The sequence below is a fragment of the Lolium perenne genome, chromosome 7 (genome assembly GCF_019359855.2).
Source record: "Lolium perenne isolate Kyuss_39 chromosome 7, Kyuss_2.0, whole genome shotgun sequence".
Classification (NCBI taxonomy): Eukaryota; Viridiplantae; Streptophyta; class Magnoliopsida; order Poales; family Poaceae; genus Lolium; species Lolium perenne.
This window is the reverse complement of record NC_067250.2, coordinates 313705333-313729557: the sequence shown is the minus strand read 5'-3', so window position 1 is coordinate 313729557 and position 24225 is coordinate 313705333. Positions and strand designations below refer to the sequence as shown.

Below are 24225 nucleotides of genomic sequence, written 5' to 3'. Positions count from 1 at the left end.
GGTCTATTGCATTGCAGTTACTTGTTCTTGAACTCTTTTCTGCAAATGCATTGCCGAACCTCCGTGGATTCTTGCAACTTGGAAACCCATAGACCATAATCAATTTTGCAGGATTCCCTAGTATGTACAAACACAGAAGCTGCTAAGTTAGCCACTGTTTTCATTTCATTGGCAATAGGTCTTTTGCTTTGAATCTGCATCTAGGGTTATTTTGTCTCAACTTCATCAATTGCTTATTATGAATTTGTGCCTTAAGGTTTAGGTATTCACCTACTATTTAGAGCATCTCCAGTCGCGTCCCCCAAACCGTCCCCCAAATGGCGCCGGATTGAGCGTTTGGGGGACGAGTTTTGTTCGTGCCGCGTTTGGGGGACGTCGCTCCCCAGTCGCGTCCCTCAAACGTCATCCCCAAATAGGAATTCAAATAGTTTGCATTCAAAAGAGATCGTTCCCGCCGAAGTCGTCAGAGTAGCGGCGATCAAAGTACTGGTGCTCGATCATATTACAGGCCGACGATAGAATTAAAAGAAGGGGTTGGGGTTGGGCGACGCCGATGCCGACGGCGCATCCTGAGTCGACGTAGGCCCGTCGATCACGATGAACTCGTCGTGATCTGCCCGGCGTGCATACTCCATCGCCGACGTCGAGGCAGAGGCCAACGCTGGTGTAGTAGCGGATGTGTCTGCCGACTCTTGCTCCGGGGTTGGGGCCGCTGCAACTGCCTAGGCTGCCGCCTCGGACTCCGCATTGGCCGCCGCCATTTTGGCTTCGATGGCGTCGAGGATCTGGCCTTTGAAGAAGTTGTGCGCCGCCCGCGTCCGGGGAGACATTCCTTCTGTCGATGCTCTCAGCAGGGACATGTCGTCCATGCGTTTCTTGAGCTCCATCTTCTCCTCTTGCCTCTTGAGCAGCGCCACCCACCTTTCCTCGGCTTTTTTGTCACGGGAGAGCAATGTCGAGGAGACCTCGACGAGGAACTGCGTGAGCGACGCCTGCGTCTTCTCGGCCGACACAGGCGACCTTGACAGCCTTGTTGCCGATGGGGCGCCCTGCCGATGTTGCCAGCGGCGCATCCAGATGAATGGCGTATTTCCTCTTCGACAACGAAACGCGCGTCAACCTCCATTTAGCATTCTTCTTGAGCTTGCTATAGCAATGCATCCACACGAACGACTTATGCCCATCCGAGTTCCTCCGGTACAAATCCATAGCCTTGTCAAACGAACCAAAGAAACCACAATCATTTCATCGAACACAATGTAGGCGCTACAGATTATGTAAGAAAGAGTCGTACCAGTTGGCTAACGTCGGCGCCGCTGTCGCCTCTAGTCTCTAAGTCGTGATGGCACTCATGGAACATGTTCACCGACGCCTGGATGATGGCCCATCGCGTCGACATTGCCTTTTGGCTCCTCTTCATTGTCACTTTGTTGTAGTCATTGTTGATCAGCTTGCGCTCATCGAACTCGGCCTTGATCCTCACCCAATACTTCCCGTATTTTTGGTTGGCGCCGATGATGGAGTCATGGCTCACCGTCGCCCACGACTCGCACATGCATAGATCCTCCAGAACAGTCCACTTGGAGCCTCGTGTAGTGCCCGACGCCTTCTTCTTCTTCTTCCTCACGCCGTCCGCGTCAACCTCCACGAGATCATCGGCATCCTCACCGGTGCCCTCGTCGTCCTCTTCGTCGCTGCCCTCTTCGTCCTTGTCGTCCTCGTCGTCCTCCTCCTCCACCCCATCCCATCCCCCTCCTCCTCCTCGTCCTCCTCCACCTCGTCCTCATCCTCCTCCTCCTCAGCACCGGCGCCGTCGAATTCGAGCGGGCCCCTGCGGCCATTGAACGGGGCTTCTTGGCCGCTTTCTTGGCCATTTTTTTGGGGGCAGTCGGCGGCACCATGGATGGGGAGAGGGTGGCGGCAGGCAGAACATCGTAGCGACGGCGGAGGGAGAAATGAATCGGCAGGCGGGATAGCTCAAATGTGTTGGGATGGCAGAAATGCGCGGCAGGAGAGGCGCGATTAGGCGGGAGCGGTGAACGAATTTTCCCTGTGCCGCTGATGCGTCGGTCCCGCCACGCCTCGCCTCGCGTTTTGGTGTGTCCGGCGTCCCCCAAGCGTCCCCTGTGTAGCGGGGACGGGCTCGGGGCGCCGGACACCGTATCGCGCCGCACCGGACAAAAAATAGGTTTGGGGAACGCGACTGGGAACGTTTTTTTGTCCGGCGCGCCCCAAATCCCTTCTGGGGACGGTTTGGGGGACGCAAATGGAGAGGCTCTTATGCACCTTAAAATTTTCAACGGCTCAAGTTTCTAGTACGTCTTGGTCTACTAAAATGGTAGTCAACCAAAGGTGACCTGTATGCCCAAGATACTTTACAACATGTGGTCCTCATGGACAGTTAAAATCTGCTTGCTTATTGTCCTTGTTGGATGAAATGCTTACTACTACCATCTCCTTAAGAATTACTGCACCCTTTAGTTATAGAATGTTCCTTTGCAGCACATCGACTGGAGTATTTGTGTTGGTCAAAGGACGAAATGTGGCTCTTTTTTAATGTTAGTTTTTGAACTGTACTAGGACATTTGTCCGTGCGTTGCCACGGGATAAAAAAAATGAAGTAGTTCATCATTTTATTGAACTGAAATATTTCATCATTTCCATACATGTGTAGGAAAGATCCACATGCACTGGTATGATGCAAAGTATCTCCGATATTTTTTGAACTCGCGCATCAGATTAATTATACATCAATTATTTACACTTTATAGTAAGATAGACAAATTAAACTTCCCAAACCATAACATTATGCTAGTCAATAAAAATAATGTAAAATATGAATAACATTGAACAATTGAAATATATTTTTTCTCTAAGGTCAGTATCCTAACGTGGCAAACTGCACTATCCGAGCATCTCCTAAACATATTTTTCTCCCATAACTTAAGTACTCCAGCTGATCCCCTAAATGGATCAACCTATATGTTAAGAAATTATGCCACAAACAGCTAAATGGTTGGACTTTTACTTAAAGAGGCAACAATCAAATCCCTCGCTGTTCATATCTGTTGATGGAAAAATTCATGAATTATGACAAGAGTTAATCACATTGATATCCGTTTGAGAGGTTTTACAAAGACAACACTTCATGAAAACATATGTGATGAAACAATACACAAGTAGACGGCTAGGGCAACGAAATAGTTACAAGCTTGTGAAGCTACATATAGTATACTTTATCTTGAGCCAGGCATATGCCGATGCTTCTAGAATCAGAGTGCACAGATGCTCATGTAAATTTGCGACGACCTCAAAAAAGATTCGAACATATATATGTTGTATTTCAAGTAGAATGATACGTCTTGGATATCCTGGAAGACAACAAGATTTGAATTGAGACTTCAATAAAGAGGTACACAAATTTAACTTGCCCGAAATACTGATAAACAGCATGACCACTTATATTTTCAGGATCAAGGGTCAATAACTAAATGGTTAAAAATTTAATTCACAAGGTGTTTTTCTGAGAGAACTAATCATATGCCATGTTACCATGATTCTAGAATGAAGATGGAAAATATAGGATTCATAATCAATTTACTTCCAGATCTGACATGTCAATTACTCGACAAAAGGGAATAGAAACAATAGAATGTTGAACTTTGCTCACAAAAGAATGAGCTACCAGTAGGCGGCAGCCCTATGGCGAGGCCGAGCTTCTAGACATTGAGGAAGTACTTCATAGCATGGCTATGTATCTGCATGCAACATAAGAACATTACGATCCCAACATTTTTTTTAATCCCTACAATGCAAGTAATCAACGAGCCGTGTTCATCGAATTTGTATTACCTACACATCAGTCTTGGTGCTTATGTGCTCCCAGATCTTCTTTGAGAACCTGAAATCCACACAAATAAATTAGCTAATTTAGCAACTGGAACCCTAGCTGCATGGCCGGAGTGACACTACATCTTCACTTACATAGTATACCTCATTTTATTTGTTTTCTTAAAACAATATCAGATCATGAGCTCTCATCCTCTCACATCACGATCTATCTTCTCACCTACAAGGACATCAAACAATCACTACTACTGCATAAGGATTGTGAAAATATAGCCACAGTCATGAGCATCTGTCTAGCATTCATATACAGCGAGCCAACCAGCTAGCAATCTTCAGTACTACTAATTGCAAACAAAGGCAACGTACAAGATATCTAGGTATTTTGCCAATACAAATTAAATAAATGCAGGAACACACCATAGTTATCTTCCTTGGAAGGCCATGAATCATTCTTTACTCATTTGCACATCTGGTTGTTCCAGATAAGAAGGGATGCACCCACACGTATCTTAAACCTCTATGTTTTTCTCCATCGTCCTTAATTCCTTGATATAGTGATGTAGTCGATCAATAACTAATCCAATAAATATATATTATCATAGAAAACAACAAATGAAGATACAATCGAACAGAAAGGTCAATCTTCTAAGATACTATTCAATTATATGAAATGCTATTCAATATACAGAAAATATACAACTCATTTTGGCCACACAGGGTATTTTTTGATGGAAGGAAGGGACATATTCATATTACAATTCGCTCGTCATGCAAGGAATACTAATTGCCATGACTATGAAAACTATTCGCACAGCCTAATTAAAAAATGAAACTATCAGCTACGCCACAAAATTCTGTCCCAATATTACTGTTTGTCCATTTGTCACAAAATCAGTACAAATAGAATGTATAAACAATATGGACTTCAGTAGGGATTCAACCTGTTTATCCTCTAGCCTTGGACTTGAGTAGGGATTCAACATTTTTATCCGAAAGAAAACTTGACTACATGCACTTATCCCAACCTAAAAGAATCAAAGCAGAAAGAGCAGAGAATAGTAAATTGGACAAGGAGACTAATAAAGTGTAAAAAAATCATCTACCTCAATGCACTCTCCCAATTATACATGTTGATTTTTCAAACCAAGATATTTGCACCGAATGTACACACCTGCAAGTGGCCTTCTCATTTGTTCATCTTTGCTTTAAGTTATCTGTCTGACTCCACATTGCTTTCATTCACAAGCTCGCTAATCTACAAAAGGTTATGAGTAATATGATCAGAACATCATGAAGAGAAAGTTACCTGTGCAACAATAACAATATTAGGATAAATAAATGAATTTTGCATTGAGTTCAGATAAGCGAACTTGCAGAAAAATACACTGGGATATCACCAAATATGCAGAGAAGCTTAAGATGGCGATGGACACTGAAGCATTTGCATCTACGCGTGTAGTCGAGTATCTCAGTGAGCAATCATCCAAGCATAAAAATTACCTCGTCGAGTTAGGAGAGTCTAGGTGAAGTGTGTATAAGCTTCTGTGCCCAAATAAGTCTGGTGCATACTCCTCTATATTCTCTAACCTTTGCGGATAATTAACCATGATATCAATAGAGATTCATATATCAATAGATCCATGAAATTAAAATGCTCCATTGCACCCAACGGTTCTGACGTGAATGGCTCTTAATCTTTGTCATGGTGACATGTGCTATGTATATTTCAACCACATGCTGCAATCTTGAGAAATCTTGTTAACAGGATCCGCAATAGTCTCAGTAAATAATCCATGAGCGCTGGTGGTTGATTGGATCAGATTTGGCAGATAAACCTAGTGTCTTCTTTAAATGCAAAGATGCAATGAAGCGGACTAACACATGCTGCAGCATCAGATAATCCATTGAGAGGCCATGCTTCATCCAAAATCAATTTGACCATGCTGAACATGAGCATGGAGATCGTCTCTGAATTTCTTCCCCGTGGACGGGATTTGCTCCCGGCAGAGTTCGACGTGTGTGGCGATCACCATGGGATTCTCTCTCTTGATGCATCTGAAATTGAACTTATGCTTCAATAAAGGAACTGAGTAAAAAAAAGGTTGCTTTATATTAGCAGAAAAGACTTATGTTACCATGTCAAAATTCAGTATAAAATGATGCATATATATTAGTAAGACTGAAACCTCCTTTCAGAAAAAAGTGCATCATTTGAAATCCGTTAGGGAATGTGGAATAGTTGACATGAGTTGTGTGCAGTACTCTTCCATATCATCTTTAGACAGCACAAAATAGGCTTGCTACAGTGGGGTGTCCTCTTAGGATTTCATGCATAACTTTCTGTAAACAGCAGGAAATAAAAATATTGGCACTAAGTAACCTATATCAAGAGAACATGACGAATAAATTTAACTATATGAGATCGATTGGGTTAGAAGACGAGAAGGCAGCAGTACCTAATGACAAGATGTGTTATCAAGAAATGACATCACGCAGAACCGCAGAGAGATGCAGCACAAGCCCGACCCCCCACCGCCAGATGGATCAATGCCTAGGCAGCCGAGCTCCCGACGCCAGATTCGCCAGGCGTCATGGGGCCCGGCTGCCGCGACCTCCACTGCCGTTGGGAAGGGCCGCACGCACTGGCAGAGAGGAGCGGCACGCCCGCCAGAGATGTGGCAGAGACAGAAGCACGCGGCCAACTGCTCCATCGATTTCAGATCCCCGGACAGCTCTCACATAGGTGGGCTCGTGGTTTTGGTTTGGGTCGATATGGAAAAGTTTCCTCGATCTGCTGCCGCCGCCGCGAGGAAGAGAGAGAGAGAGAGAGAGAGAGAGAGAGAGAGAGAGGAGAGTTCGACAGGGGAGGGCGAGCACAAATCACGGAAGGAGACCCACGTGTCGGCACCGAAACGACGGGGCTACGACCAGTACGACGAAATCTTTGACATATTGCTTGGTAGGCAGAATAAGGAACATGTTTCTCCTTTTTAAGTAGTGTAGATAACCTGGCATGTATGTTAACTGTTGAAGAAAAAGAAAAAGGTCACGGGGACGATGAAGAACCCCCACATAGACGTACTTTACTAGTTAACTATATGCATGTGAATGGTTGTACAATAATTTTATAGGCATAGGCTTTCGTAAAATCTTTTGTACTCCCTCCGTTTTTATTTATCCTGCCTTTTGGTTCTCGTTAAAGTCAAAATTTCTAAAGTTTGACCAAAGATATGGAAAAAATATCAAAAGTAATCCGTCTGATATTTCTATCGGGCATTAATAGGCATTGGATCAAGTCACCCTAGGTAAAAAGAAAAAAAAAAGACACAGAAACCGATCGTGTACATCCCTACAGGTCAAAGCCTAAAAATAAATCTCGCATGCTTCGTCTCTTTCATCGTCCGCCGCCGATCACTGATTTTTTCCATCTAGCTAACGAGGAATAGAGATCTCAGCACTCAGCTCGATCTTTGCTCTCATGTTTCTCTGTCATCAACATGCACGAGCCATGATTTGTTAGACTGCAGAGCAGGGCAGTGCACGCACATGATGCGTCGTCGGCATCTTTGTTTCCTTCTTCCGGTAGATGAGGTTCTGCCGTAATGATTCATGCAGCGAAGGAGTAGATGAGCCTATGGAGATGGCAAAACCTATTTGGACCACATCGGACGGCCGGCAGCGGGGGCAATCCGATCTAATAAATTAGGTAGCTAGGTGATCTTTTTTTATAGAATAAATCGTATGGTTTCTGCCCAAGATATTCCTCTTTAATCATATCTTCCAAGTTCCATGCACTTCAACATCTATTTTTACTCAAGCAGGTGGATTTCTCGCACAACTACTCATGGAACGGAAGATTAGATGCGCCTATTGAGATGGCAAGACTGTTTGAAGCAGATCGGACGATCGGCCAGCAGCGGCGGCGGAAACGGCGGCGAGGCCACCGATACAAAGAACTATGACGGAATTACAGAGTAGCAATTCAACCTCTCCACACAGTTTGATTTTGAATTTTTGATGCCAGTTCACTCATGTATGCACGCAGTAGCAAGTAGCATTGTCCTTGAGTTTCAGGCTCCACATAATCTTCTATCTTTCTATTCTTAATAGGTGATCCCATTTCTCTTCACATGCAGCCTATCCACATCATCAAATATCCCTAAGCAATCATTGACTGCCACATCATGCAGCACTGTCATGTCAGCATGCCATCCATGCTCACCTTACGTTTCCTTCCGCGCTTTTTCATCCGTTCGGTTTCGATCGTTATCACGTCGTAGTTATTGTTCCATTTCCAGTGTAACAGGGCCGACTATCCATGTTCCGCCCTTTCTTCTTCTTAGCTGGCTTCAACCAGACATCCTGACCCATGGGCTTGTGGCTGCTGACCCTTCATTATCTTCACTAGAGTAGCCCAAGCACTAAATGCACGGGAAACTGATCAACGAAGCAACCCACTCACGCAGCATATGGAATCAAATGTGGAAGAAACTGAAGGTGGAAATGAGTAGTCCATTGCTTTCCTTTATCTATATGGGCACAACTGCACAGATCCGAAAGCCCAAGCCGGTCTCAAATATCTGCTAGCTCTTCTCAACTCTCTTGACCCTTTTTCTATCGTTGAGCTAAATTTCGATTTTCCCATATTTTGATGGCCGATGGCAAGAGCAATGGATGATTTTCTGATGAAGTCTAATAAGTGCAAGATAATTTTGAACTTCGTTTGTCCTACAAACATCCACCGAAGCCTCCAGGTTCTTTCCATTCTGCATCTCCTCCATCTGCAACTTACACCCACAAGTGATTCACCACATTTCTCTGTTTAGTTTGTATAATACTGATTTTTTTCTTTTCCTATGTGCAGTTCTCTTTACAGAGCGCTGGATCAAAGAGGATTCAGAGTTTGAAAGAATAGCTTCTATGATCATTTATTAGTAGTTCCCAAATTTTAGGTATGGTTAGAAATTATGGAATTATAGATTATTTTCTCATGCGTTTACAGAATACCGAGTCTATTCGCTGATATTTTGCAGTCCTCTTTGCAAGCAGAGGGATTACAGAGAGAAAGTTTTCAGTACTGGGATGATGCATGTGTCCATTAAATAATTTTCTGACACCATATTAATTTTTGTCATGTGTCCGTCAAATACAAGGTCTTGGGTGAGTTTTCAGTACTGGGATGATGCATTGGAGCAATCAGAGTTCTGGAGCTGCTTTGGACCATCCGTTGATGAATCAGATTATCCTTTCCTTTTTCCCTTCTTGAATATTTTTGAATTTTTTGTTCTGGTTTGTGCCAGTGATATTGGCTAGATAAATTTCGGTTCTGCTATTTCAGATTAGCTCAAGAGTCAAGAAACAAATGATTTAGAATAGAAATACTTCTTATTTTCTTTATCTCTATATCGATGCGAAAAAAGCTTGAGTGATGAAAAACATGCAGGTGACTAAACTCTAATGATTTTCTATTTGCGTTAATTATAAAATGATATTCTCCTTGAAATGAATTTAATTTGCATGCATCATTGTTTGCTTAAATTGTAATGAGATTTGTATTTGCACAATTGGGATATACCGAGTTTATCTTTGGAAAACTCCCTTTTCTTTCTCTAAGTCTCTATCATTAGTGTTGTATATGCTCTTACGCAATTACAATGACACCGAATATGAAAGATTGTTTAGGGAAACTCATAATATGTATGTTCTAGCATGTGTGCTTTTGATTTTGTGTCAAAGAATTATTTACAATATATCAAAGCATTCTCGCAGCAACGCGGGGTATTATCTAGTTTCTAAATAGTTGGTCCCAATTTCGTGGTCTCTCGTGAGGCCACGTCACCCCTTTTCTCACCAGGTTTGTAATGCCGAGCATCGAGACGGACTTCTCCTCGCTTCCTCCACCCACTACTATACATGGGCATTGTTTTACGCCGGTGAGCCACGCATTGACCTTCTCGCAGAGAAAAGAAACGTCTGGACTGATAATTCCACTAGCAAGCTTTGGCGCGGCGGCACGCCGCGCCCCGTGGTGACACTCTTTTGATAATCCTTTAAAAATACTGTAAGCATTTAAATTTGTCAGTATGTTCTAAATGACACAAATATTTATGAAATATTGTGCTTTTTTATAGGTTTGTACAATTGCTCGTCCCAAATCGTAAGTGGCTTTTTTATATTTCACAAGAATAACATGTATGCGTACATGCAGAACAAAATTTTGTGAATGTGGTGTCTAACTAACTCTATACAATAAATATGAGAAATTTATAATTAGGCTGGAAAGATCCAAACAGAGTATATTTGTGTGCTTATGGAATCCTTCGGGAGCTACCGAGCTGCAGGTTTGAAATTCTTGGTGTGGATTCAATAAAATCCAACCTTTTCTCAGAGATTGTTTACCTATATCATCTTTGTTTCTCTAATTTTTCCATTTCATGTAAGATCAGTCATTCTCCCCCTTTTTACTGGCTGCACTCCTCTAATCAAGTATGGAGCAGACTTGTGCGCGAATGCATGTTGACAGTTTGTGTAGACACTGCAAAAGCACCTATTTAGTAGCAGGGATTGAGAGGATCGAATCGATGGATGCCAATCAAATCGTGTTTATACATTTCAAAAAAGTTGATCGATCAGAACTCCTGGAGATGTGCATCCCTATTTGTGCTCTAAATAGGTGAAAACATTGGCATGATAAAGACATGTATTTTAGAAAGTTTAAAAGACATGTATTTTAGAAAGTATCACATAGACGGACAACATAATCTCAATAAGCAAAATTGATGATACGTAAAAAGAGCTAAGTGTCAAATTTTGCATATAGAAGGTCGAAGTAACGGAATATAAAATATGTATGGAACTCTAAATTGCAAGTTGTGTGAGCATACCTGAAGTTATAACCGGAATAGGAAAAGGTGAGCATTATTACAAATGTTCAACAAATCAAGAACTATTTGGTACACCAAATTTCTGAGCTTTGTAGTTGTGCACCGTTTCCACCCCGCGAGTATTTTTAACCCTCTTCCTTTGATGTCACTCTTGATACAACAATGTAGAATTGTCCATAACTCATGTAATACTATGAGGCCTGCTATGTAAATTATAAGCAGGAAATATCTTCTCCTTTGCAATTTACAAAACATCTAACTTGTTTATGCAAATATCATCCCTTTACTGAAAAATTTCAACAAATAATTCTATGTAAAATAGGAAGCCATAGTATATGTCTTTCAGTGAGTCTAAACCTAACAACCTACATGAATCCATATCGATTAAAATCATCCAAGTATCAAGAATTTTATCTTGCATACTTATCCCACCCGCAAATATTTAGTACGACAAAAGCACCTGACCCAAAGTAATGTTCATGCAAAATTGCATCAGTTAGTCAAGCCAAAAATAGCGTCTTTAATTATCCAAACAAAAAACAGCAGTTTGCAAGCCCCCAATGGCTTGGAAGCCAAACTAAATGGGATGTATGATTTTTTCTTAATAGCAGAAGTATAGGTGTAAGTGTGTATGGACAAATGAAAGTAGTGAAAAGGCAGTTCTTATTCTTCTCTCAAAACTATCAAGAAAACAAAATAGAAAAATACTTGAAGCGCAAAATCAGTTTATGCCTAGGTGAATTACCCTCCTTTGAGGGTCCATATCCACTTCCAGATTTTTTTTCTTTTTGATGGTAAAACAGTATACGAATTGCTTACTGCGGCAGCTGATACTACAGACCATTTATGTAATAACTTCCATATGAAAAGGGAAGCCAACATATTTTAAATATTACTGTACATACAGTGAAATCGGAGGAAAATTACTTCCACCATCTCCAGGCAAACGGATATTGAAAGAACAAATGATCTTTTGTCTCAATTTTGAGTTGGTTGCACAATGCACATCTATAATCTTCCAAAAATAAATTATGTGCTACAACAGGGCTCTTGTAAGGTTTTTGGGTCCAGTATGGGGACTGGCTGATGGAATTTTTTGGTAGTCATAAGTATCTGTGGGTTTGTACTAACAATGTATATATCATTCGGCCAGTAGCTTTATTTGCTATTCTCTAATAATACATGTCTGAAATGCACATGAAAGGTGTGGACACAACATACATGAAGTGTATATCATATTAAACGATGGAGATGCTAAAAACTAAGGAGAGAGTGGAGTGCATTACGGAGGTGGAGAAGTCTTCATTATGATCTACTGCTTGGCGCTACAGTTTGCGTCATCAGATGAAAGGATAATGATGTATTCCTTGTTCTTCCTTGAGGACTGTGGGCGTGGAGGGTGGCTTGGTTTCTTTGTGAAGGATCTTGTTGAGCCATTGCCGGATGCACGGATGGGTCTTGGTTCAAGGAGACAATTAATGGTTCCTTATTGGCGGTGTATATGAAGGTGTTATATCCCTTGTTGTGCCGGTACCTTGTAGGCTCCTTGATGGGGTACGTGCTATTTTCTTTGGTGTGTACTATTCTAGATCAGGTTATGCACACTCTTTTTCTTCTTCTCGGTAGGATATGCCATGGGTAGGCACGAATGGCTCCTCCCTATCGGAATCTGCTTGTTGTTCATTCCTCGGGCAGGAGAGAATAGCATGGGTTTTCAGGGAAAGCTTAATGTTTACAGAGAAAGAGAAAAACTTATCTTATCTAAATCTCAAAAGTTAGCTGTATATTTTGATTATCAGTTTGAAAGTATCATACTACTCCGATGTTAACAATAGAACTACAGTGTTTGCATATTAATTAGTACCATTGAGTTATATATAGGAAACAAAGGAGAACAGGCTTCAGGGAAAAAGTGACCGTGGTCTTCTGAATTTTACTAAATTGATCAATTCTTGTTTTGAACAGTACATAAAAAAATAAAATCTAGAGAAGCTAAGCAATAGCCAATTATATATGAAAAACATAGCTTACTACCAAAGGAACCAAGCAGAACAGTAAGAGATACCATGGAAACAAATTCGCAAAACAAAAAGATAATATGGAAACAAAAGAAGTGCAAGCTGTTCTCCAATACACATATTGATTATGTTCCAAGTTCGAACCATGCAAAAGAAAGCGAATTACAGAAGGATCTGTCATCTGCAGATACCCTGAAGTTCGGTACCGGAGAAATGTCTTGGTCCTGCAATCAGTAGCACCTCTCTACTTATTAGCGCTGGACGATCCTGTGTTTAAAATTCCAGTTTTGCCTATGATTCTGTGTTTAAAAACCACTAATTCAGTAATTGGTCCCATCTGATGATATGCTAAAACTGAAACATAATTCCAGTTAAAACAGCTCCATAGCATTTATAGACATAACACATGATCTCAAAAGGCCCCAATACAAAATACTGGCAGCACTTGTACTCCAGAGCTACTTATCTTAAAGCCTATTGCCATGAGGAACTCCACCGCTAGAATGAGCAGGAAACTGGATGTTTTCAGCAGGAGAAAAAACCAGTGATAAACAGCGTAGATCAACTGAGTGTTCAAGGTACATATAACAAAAATCCAACAATATGTCAAGGGTGGACAGCCACAGAAAAGATCTTGCATGTGAACGAACGATGTTGTTCTGCATCTAACTTCTGATGGAGCCATATTTCTGAGATCAACTTTATCATACTGTATCTCCTCTAGGATCAATCTATTGCGAAGTAATCTTCCAGTACCGATAGTTCTGTGGACATATTAAAGGATGCTAGAGAATAGCCATTTCTGCCAAACATGAGGGAAAGTTCTTGCAATAGCTGAACATGCAAATACTCTGTAGAAATTATCCAATGGTATTCAGGCCACTTCCTGAACCAAATCTTGTGCAGAACTTGGGCCAACATACCGGGAAGAAGTCCCAACCGTCGGTAATGAAGGCCTAACACCAACCGGAGAACCAGACCTGGACGAAGGCACAATGGGCACAGGTGGAAAAAGAGAAACTGCGGGCTGCAGCAACATCCTGGAGGCCATGATGATGCTGCGGAACCGAAGAAGGCGAGGAAGGAGTACGGCCTCGCTGACGGCCGGTACCACGCACACTCGTAGGGTACCTACAGGGAAAAAGACCAGGCATCATAAGGAGACAATGAATGCACGGCGCGATAAATACAATCGGCATATGTAGTTAGATTATTTAATGTCTACAACTTCATAAACATGCAGTGCTCAAGACAAAATGATTAATATATCGCAGCCAAACTATAAGAAGATGACAACAGACTGCATACCTTTGTATGGTTATGAGAGTTAACATTGTAGATAGTGTAATCCGGAAATGCAAGCTTCGGTACTGTACTTGCTGCCGCAATAGTATGAAGCAAAATTAACTGATGCAGGCAATGACAAAAGAAAAATGGATGCTCAACCTTTACAGACTAACATGTGTGCAGCATAAGGAGAGACCACCAGAGAACCCTGAAGACAAAAGTTTAAGTTGTCAAACAAGAGAAGATCATGTCCCCATACCATGATGTAGCAAGATGAAACCACACTGCTAATTAGTAATTGAGCAATAGTATAGTTCAAAGACTAAAGGTGTGTGCAATAGTAAACTCATTTCTTCTATACCTAACATCAAATTTCGATACTATTTAGTTAGTCCATACATGTATCGACCTAAACAACAAAAATATTCTGAAGTTGCAGTGTATGGTCAGAGCAGTTATGGATATAATTTTTTTTAGACTGACAGATTAAGTTGGATGCAGTGGAGCTTCCCAAAATAAAAACTGTGCAGCACCCAGAACTATATTGCTTGAGACCTAATTAGTTGAAGTACCATAATGCACATTTCCAATCCAATCTGCTCATAGCAGGTTTGCGTTGTGAACTAATTGAGTCATCAGTCGCATACCACGCGTTTATAGTCACTCCTATCCCCCTAATCAACAACTGGTTTGAAGATGTGATCAATTGAGAAAAATGGGCGAAAATTTCCTCTGTTGGCACGGTAGTTAAATATAACCTTATAGAGCATCAAACGGATCTAGACAGAGAAGAATATGTGTGAAGCAAAATATCCACAGCCCCAAGTATTACAAACATATAATCTGTATCATCTATTGGTAAACATAAACTACCCTTCTTATTTATAAACAAAGCTAAACTTGATTTAATCGAACAAGATTAATGTATGGCCAATTGACCATGAAGGATTGGGCTAACATCTAAGATAACAAATGTACCTGCAAAGGCATGTAGTTGAAGTGGAAGTGTGATGAAGGAAACTTCTTGCAGGTTTAATACTTGCAGGGACTGGTATAAACGCAAATGATGGAAGAAATAGGAGATAATTGTCCCTCATGGATATAAGGGGATCAACAAGATCATGTGCTAAACCGCTACCCATGATATCAGTGAATAAATCCGTGGTTTCGTCCTTTCTTTCTTCCTTTTGTCACCGTTACCCATGACCCATCTTCTTATTGAGGCCTGAAACACAGAGATGCCACAGACCACCACAACCATCGAATCCATTTAGGCACCAGCGCCCTGCAAGACGGAGAGATCAAGAGCATGGAGAAAAAAAACCATCTAGAAGAGCGACAAAAAATTAAGTGGCATACCCGAGGGGTGTTTCTCGTCAGGAACGCCTCCTCCTAAAAATATCACAGGAACACCCAAATCAGTGGAGTCCATCCTCCTGAAGCTGCACCTCAAGCTCCTCCTCGGGCCTGCGATTTCTTAGCCTGTAGAGGGAGGGAGGGAGGGAGAGAGAGCAGTCGGCCATTTACATCGTAGCTGCTCTTCACGGCCCGACAGAGTCGACGGAGCCCATGTGCAACACTCCCCGCATCGCGCCTCCTCCTCGAGCTCGTCGGCGGCTGTATGGCGGAGTAGACGGCGGCCTGGAACCACCCTCCCCACGATGCGCCCGCTGCTGCTCGTCGGAGCCGTCCTGGCAAAGCCTCCCGCGACGGGCCTCGTCGCGCTCGTCGACAGCGGCCTGGCGGAGCCTCCCGCAACACGGCGCGCCTCCTCGCGCCCATCGGACGCGCCCTGGCGGAACCCCTTGCGACGCGCTTGTCGGCGGCGACCCGGCGGAGCCTCCCGCGGCACGCTCAACCTCCCACGATGCGCCTCCTCCCTACTGCTGCTCCGAGGACCTAACCACACCGCAGAAGGGTTTGTGTGGGCAGGAGAATCTGCTGGGCAGGGGGAGATGGGTGGATGTATAGCCGACCATGGCGCCTGGAACTCCATGGGAGTCTTCTAGAGGGTCAAAGCGGTGCGGCAGTAACAAAACGAACAGTAGCCAGAGAAAGGAATATGCTACACTCACCCAGATCTAAAATTTAAAGCATCACCATGTGAACCACCAGATTGTAACAAATCAGATGAAAATTGCAAGACGCCTCAAAAGTTGCACCCCAAACAATAACAGACCAGATGAAAACACGTGTCAACAGGACAGGGGCACGAAAACTCACCAATTCGGCCTTTATTCCTCTTCAAGTCTTCAATCTGCAAGATCTCCGAGGGAGGCGAGCGGTCCGCGACCCACCACTTGGGCATTTTCATCTTCAATCTGCGTGGTCACTGAAGAATTATCTCCTCTTCAATCTGTGAGGGAGGAGAGCAGTTCACCGTCCCACCACTTCCGCCTTTTCCTCTATGATCGATTGATCGGTAAGGAAGGCGAGCACCCGGCCGCCCATATTCTACCCAAGCGGCGCCCTTCTCATAGCCCAAATCTAATGTACTACGTCCTCATCCTGCAGCGCGGTGTCTTCATCTGCCCTTTGAGCTGCAAGGTCACAAAGGGAAGCCAGGGGAGAGTACGCCCAGTCGGCAGATCACAGGGAACCCCATTCCAAGGTGAGTTTATCTGGCGTTGACTTGATTTCCCCCATTTTATTTGGGGTTGTGCAGGAAAGGGTGGACTGCATGCTGGAGAAGATTGATCTGGTCATCAGAATGGTCATCTCTATTTTGACTTCAAGGAGAATGAATCCATCGTCAAATGTATTTTGTTATCTTTCCATGCCTTTTTTCTAAGTTTTTTCTGATGTTTATGGTCGGATTTTCATAGTTGGTTTGAGTGGCGAGAATCTACTGGGCAGAACAGCAAATCAATTGTTTGCTGAATCAATATTCAGATTGGAAATCATTCAGTGATTTTGCTGGTACTGTTTTAAGTTCTCCCCTGATGCGGCCATGAAGCTCGAAGGTAATCGTCGCCGCCGGCCGGCCGGTAATTTCTTTGCTGGTAGCAATAATTCCATTGCACGATGGTCAAGTGCCCACCACTTCGTACGTGCCTTTTTTTATATTCAGTTCATCTCCTTACCTATTTGTATATCACTGTATGCTGAATAGCGAGTTGGTTTCAGTAAGTGAGTACGCAATGGGTTTTGATTTTGGGCCACTGCACATGCATGTTTTTCTTTATCTTCTACTTCTATTTGCATATCAGATCATTGATCCGATCCACATGACTCTTGCAGTATCATAAATCAAGTCCATTGACAATTTGTCATTACAACTTTCTTAATAATTCATTCGCCTCTATTAATTCTTCAGACTGCAGGGAATGTTCATACGCAAGCAAGACTAAACCTTTGCTTGCGGACGACTGGGCTGGTTAGATGTTATGATCAGTCATTGCATGACTATTCTCCCACTTTTATTTCAGATTCCTCTCAGGGAAACCTTCAATACTGTTTAATTTGATTTCAAGTCCTTTCAGCTCTTGCATGTATCATACTTTTTCAACTTTGCAAAGATGAAATCTACATCTTGCCACTCTCCATCTCATGGAAGCTATATTTCTGTTTACTTTCTCCCAATGAGTTACTTTCATATGGTAAGTAAATACCAGACCACACAAATATCTCTTCCTTATTCGTGCTTGACGGATTTTTCCACGTTCAAACTTATTACTTTGTACATTTCATGTTATTCTGTTGAATGTAGACAATTTTCAAGGTTCTGGATGGATCATAAATAAAGCGTCTTCAATAATCTTATCCCTAATGTTTTCATGGGCTTTGGTTAATTCTCTTGAAGCATGGTGAGTTACAGTAGGTGTGCATTATCTATGTATGATTGAGCCTATCAGATTCTGTAAGTCGGCACTACTTTCTTTTTTGCTGCAGAATGTTTTTTTGGGAAATCTGTTTCAATCCATATTCATTTATTTCTGTTCTAGACTACGGCGAAATTAGTTGCTCAGTTTCTTCAAAAGCTTTTATATGTCATGATATTTCGTTGTTTGGTATAATTAAAATGGAGACCAAGAGGAGAGCGTTGCGAGGAGAACAACTGTCTACATATACTCAATGTGAACTTTTGAAGGTGTTTATTGGCACATTTTTAAAATAATGCACACTTCCATTTGAACATCTTGATTAAATAATTTGGTTGATTTCGGTGACAGGTGTACATTGCAAGATGTAACTATTTATATATATGTATTACTGTACCGTAAGAAAATTTTGATTTCAGTAATACACAACCAATGTATCACAAGTAATTTATACAATGATTTGTAAGCAATAACTCATTGATCCCGTGGGCTTATGTATTGTTGCTTATTTTATCTTTTCTTATCCCCTTGCTGAAACATGTTTTGTTGGGTCAGTCAATTGATCTTAGAAAGATAGTTAGTTAAATAGAAAATCAAATTTGATGTCAGGTGCATATGCCCGATTTACTTAAACAAATTAGAATGTTAAAATATTCAGATAATTTTTGCCTGCATATCTACACATTTTTTGTGCGCACATAATATTTCACTGAAAACCTAGAACTTTTGTACCCTGTAACAAAAAAATATATCTCTAGAAATGTCTTATTTTTAGCACTGAATTTTATCATTTTACACGGGATGCACAAAAAGTTGATTTTTGCTGACACAACTTTGTGAGCGTGTAGGATCTGGAGATATGCGCATAATATTTAATTTTAATTTTTTAACATGTTTAAAATGCATTTCAAATAAAGGGAGCATATATAGCTGGAACCCAAAAGGCTGATACATACATGATGCTCTTTGTCTTAAATTTGAGCCAAGCTCATAGTTGATTTAAAAGGGGTGTTAATTGGTTAACACGATCCTTGCTATTATATCCCGTCTATAAGTTACATGCTAGAACATAGGTTGTTTCAAAAAAATTACTGAACAGAATATTTCTTTTATTTATGCAATTATCCCGCAGCACCGCGCGTGGTATCATCTAGTTTTATAAATTTATAATACCCCGACAAAAACGTTGCTGGTAGCTCTGCAAAAAAAATTTGCATGTACAATTAATATGCTATAAGATAGAGGCGAGAGATAATGAAAATAAGTTGCAGAAAACATCCATATTGCGCTCAAGTAACTTGCCTGATATATTATTTAGTTTCATTTTCATCTCCTGGGATAGTACAATTGCTTTTTTTCATGTGGAACCGGTAAGTTTCAGATAAAAATTATTTATGTAGACTTTGCATATTGCTCTACCATTTTATGAACATTACAGTAACTATTCAGCTTTACCAATAGGGCCTGACAACTTTTCTTAGTTAGGCAACAACACTAGCACTCTTCAACATAAGTGGAAATTTCATGATTTTCCATTGAGTCAGTTATGTGAAAAGCATGGAAACAAGCTAACATGGAGTCATGTAAGTTCACCGATAGGATGGTGTCTACAATTTGCATATTCCTATAGTTTTGTGTACATGTACATTTTGGCCAAAATCCGTCTCTCCTGACTCATCGAAAAAGGCAGCGGCACCGTGACAGCTTTAGTCTACGTACAAATTCTTCTCAGCAACTCATTACTTTCCACATGATTTCTGGATGGCAAGTTAACATATTTATTTAGCCCATGGGTGCATATTTAAAATATCAGTGCCCTAGAGCAGAACTCTGCATATTACTTACAGAAGTTTATGAGTGATCTAGCGATGTTCACCACGGACGCTTCGTAAGGTATCACATCTATTCACCTGACCTCTGAATGCATAAACCTGCACTTATTACCTCATTCCTCCCTTTAATGCACTTTCTTAGATATTTTGAGATGTAGGCTTAAGAACATATGAGTGCAGATTTTTCCCACGCTGCTCATGTAAATAGTTTCATATGTTCAGATTATATCCATAATATCTTCAGCAATTTTTATGGGATATAATTATGGCGTTTGAATCTACATTTATTGTCCTTCTTCTATTTAAAAAATAACTCCTTTGAGATATCTAACATTGTATACTCCTGTTTTCAACAATTATAGTTTCAGAACCTTTTGGAGGGATATCTTTTGTGTGCATTGTAGACCAATCTTTGCTGCGGATTTTCCCCTCTTTCCCAGCCATACAGGTTAGTCAACTTGACATGGGTTTATTTCTCCTCGAGATGTAAAATATTTGTCTGTTTTCTTTAAACCAGACTACCCGGAACCAAATCACACGGGAAATACATTGCTGAAACAAATGATTCTGAAGAAAAAAAATAAGGTCAATGCATATTTCATATTAAATGACCAAATAATATTCTCACGCTTAATTGTTAAATTGATTTGACCATAAATTGGTGTCTCAAAAAATTCACTCCTGTATATTAATATTTGGATTTATGATGTCAATAAGGAAATAATTGCTTAGTCAGTATTGCGTACTAATATAGCAATGTTCTGATAATATCCTTCTCAACCCTCCATAGATTGAAAAGCATAATTTCTTTTTGTCATCCAATCTAATGACTATACTATTGATTATGAATAATCTGCAGAGTAATCGCATTTGTAATCCTACTCTCACTAGGGGAGAGCACAGATGTACCGACGGCCATCGTGTATGCCGACGGCTAAATATCGGGGCCGTTGGCACAGAAACCTCCGGACCGCGGCGACAAGGATGGCCGTCGGCGTTTAAATGACCGTCGGTACAAGCCGGTTGTGCCGACGGCCACCGTCGGCACAGGACCAGTCTAGCCGTCGGCACAACATGTTTTTTTCTTTTTTTTACTACAGACCTGTGCCGACGGTTATACCGTCGGCATAACTTTTTTCTATTTCTGCACGATAGTTTTCAAAAAAGCATAACTAAATCATTCTAATTGAGAAAAATAAGTATAATATATCAAATTTTGCAGAAAAACAAGATCTATCATAGAAAAATATAAAAAATGGAATATTTCAAATACCTAAACAAATCTTCTTGAAATGAGCTATAATGTTCAAGGATTCATGGCTTTCACACACGCCAAAAATGAAAAAATTGTCGCGCCTGGGTCGGATTAGAAATCCGCGTCTGGGGTCTTGCTTCCCATCCTAGGGTCCACACATATGCCAAATATGATCTCGTTTCGGTAAACTATGCCATGCCGAGGCTGTTTCCCACCTCATTTCCCCTGAAATCCATAGAACTCCGGACGTGATAGCCCTTTTCGTGAAGGGTTTTTCAAAATAATTTCCGTATCCCAGTTTTGACAAACGGAACAGTTACTATGACTTATAAAATGACTTCACGCGGCTCCGTGGGATTTTTGGACTTCGTTCAAATTGCCATTTGGCCAAAACAGGACCCCCGTGACATGCGGTATCACCGTACCGGGCGTGCGGGTACGTGCACCCATTCACGAACAAACTGAACGGACAAAAATTAGCACATATAATGATGCGTCGTTGAACTAAAAACAATTTTTTCGGAATTTCTGGAGCGACTGATAGTTCACCCCTAGTTCAAATCCGGTCAGTTTCCAGCGGATTTGGCGGGACACCGCCGAAGGCCGCATGGGTTCCCAAAAAGCTAACGAGTGCACATGTCATGTGATAGGTGGTGTGTAGGTGGTCTACAATCATCGCACGGAGGTTTCACGTCATACTAAAATGTGTCCCATGTAGCCGCTTCACAAATAAAAACCGTTTGGGCACGTTAAAAATGAAAAGATGGTCGCTCGTGGGTCGGATTAGAAATCCGCGTCCGGAGTCTTGCCCCCATCCTAGGGTCCACACACGTCCCAAATATGATCTCGTTTCGGCTAACTATGCCATGCCGAGGCCGTTTCCCACCTCATTTCCCCTGAAATCCATAGAACTCCGGACGTGATAGCCCTTTTCGTGAAGGGTTTTTCAAAATAATTGCCGTATCCCAGTTTTAACAAACGGAATAGTTACTATGACATATAAAATGACGTCACGCGGCTCCGTGGGATTTTTTTGACTTCGTTCAAATTGCCAACTGGCCAAAACAGGACCCCTGGGACATGCGGTATCGCCGTACCGGGCGTGCGGCTGCACCCATTCGCGAACAAACTAAACGGACAAAAATTAGCACATATAGTGATGCGTCGTTGAACTAAAAACATTTTTTTCGGATTTTCTGGAGCGACGGATAGTTCACCCTTAGTTCAAATCCGGTCAGTTTCCAGCGGATTCAGCGGGACACCGCCGGAAGCCACATGGGTTCCCCAAAGCTAACGCGTGCACATGTCATGTGATAGGTGGTGTGTAGGTGGTCTACTATCATGGCACGGAGGTTTCACATAATACTAAAATGCGCCCCATGTAGTTGCTTCACAAATAAAAACCGTTTGGGCACGCTAAAAATGAAAATATGGCTGTCCGTGGGTCGGATTTGAAATCCGCGTCCGAGGTCTTGCTTTCCATCCTAGGGTCCACACACGTGCCAAATATGACCTTGTTTCGGGAAACTATGCCATGCCGAGGCCGTTTCCCACCTTATTTTTTATAAAGTCAGTCAAATTTAATCTAGAGGTACTTGATCTAATGCTCATGATTTTTGGGTAAGTTAACTTTGTAGGTTCAAAAGATGATATGGATGTCATATCATATTTGTATTCCTCTCATTTTTCTGATCAATTTAGACATATTATTTGCCAAATTCGCATTTACTGATATTAATTATTCCATATTAAATAAAAAGACAAAAAAATAAAATCATTTAATTGTTTTTTCAAATTCTATATTATTATTATTTATATATATTCATTATTGTTTACTTAAGTAATTGTTTAGAATTCAAAAATATAGAGGTGTGACATCGCGATCAAAGGATTAATATGATAGATATGGTAATATTAACATCAAGATGTCATTTCTTTCATGGAAGCTCATCCGGGGCCGCGTAGTGTGAGGATGGGTGGCCAACTGGAAGTTTGACCACAAGTGCAAATTAACCTAAGATTAAGTATACTAAGTGTGATTTTGAAAGATTAGCAAGTAAAAATGTAGAAGAAGAAAACTAAAAAATATTTTTTTTCAAAAAAAATTTGAATATTTTTTCGAAAATAAATTTGAAAATTTTGAAATACTATGCCGACGGTTACCGTCGGCACAACAATGTGTGCTGACGGCCAGTCTGTGCCGACGGTGATTGGGCAGTCCCCGACCAGAACTATGCCGACGGCGCTACGTCGACGGTCACCGTCGCCACAGCCTGTGCCGACGGCCTTCTGAGCTGTGCCGACGGCTGGCGGCCGTCGGCATACTACATCTCTCCCGTAGTGTCTTTGTGCTCTAAAATTTAAGATTTCAAGCTATGACCTACAAATGTGAAGTTTCTCCACAATAACACGATAGATGAAACTGTATATTTGTGTGTGTTTCACAAGCAGCAAATAATTGAAAGAAGTGTATACATCTCGAGGAGAAAAAATTCCATGGAAAGTATGAAGTGCAAATGCGTATTTAGTATTACCAGCACGTTCGTAAAATAGCTAGCCCGTGAGGTAGCACGGGTTGATGACTAGTTTACATAATTGTAAACGGAGGGAGTATATCGTTGATTTGGCAGCTGTTCTCCAAACAGCTGTTAACAGTTACTGCACTTGTGTAAGACAATATATACACCAGATATTGTATCAGCAATTAACCAGTAGATTGTTTTGGGTCATTTCTCTCTACGATTCATTTGTGGTAATACTATTTTCCATGTTAATTAATGATAGCTTACCTATGAGCAATGGTCGGCATCTGGAGTAGTGAGAAATTCTGGGGACTGTGTGAATAATACGTCAATAGATCATGGAATTAAAGTGCACATGCATGGTTCAAACAACATTTTATTCTCTCCGGTTGGTTTTTTTCTTCCAATGAGTCACCTCATCACATGTGAAAGTGAAGTTCTAATACATAATTGGAGTTACAAGAGCACTGTCCTCTTTCCCCTTCCCTTCACATACAGCATCTAGCTACTCCTTAGACAACTCCTCACACTGTTAGGACCTCCGAGAAGAACGAGACAAAATCTTGATATATTCTTCACCACTAGCCAAGGTGTGTGCCTGATCATCATGCACATGCATATGCCCGCATGGAGGCCATGTTTTTTTTTTTCCTTTGGCAGAGGCTCTAAATCCATACCATCATCTGAAGAGACCGGTACAACAACACTCTCATACTTAATTCTGCTTATTTTTGTTCACAATGAGACCACGAGTCAC

At 41.4% G+C, this 24225-nt stretch overlaps 2 long non-coding RNA genes across 3 annotated transcripts; one reads left to right on the top strand and one right to left on the bottom strand.

Moving 5' to 3' along the window:
• Positions 1-13223: 13223 nt before the first annotated feature.
• Positions 13224-15996, bottom strand: LOC127311292 (uncharacterized). 2 transcript variants are annotated; one of them, XR_011749942.1, is made up of 4 exons: positions 15398-15996; positions 15017-15323; positions 14060-14246; positions 13224-13882 (listed from the first exon to the last, which is right to left on the bottom strand). It is a non-coding gene; the product is annotated as an uncharacterized lncRNA (long non-coding RNA). The 2 variants fall into 2 exon arrangements; XR_011749941.1 differs by lacking the exon at positions 15398-15996 and having other exon boundaries at positions 15017-15342.
• A 266-nt stretch (positions 15997-16262) lies between these two features.
• LOC127311295 (uncharacterized) lies at positions 16263-23980 on the top strand. The gene is made up of 3 exons (XR_011749940.1): positions 16263-16460; positions 16553-20139; positions 20551-23980. It is a non-coding gene; the product is annotated as an uncharacterized lncRNA (long non-coding RNA).
• Positions 23981-24225: the final 245 nt, after the last annotated feature.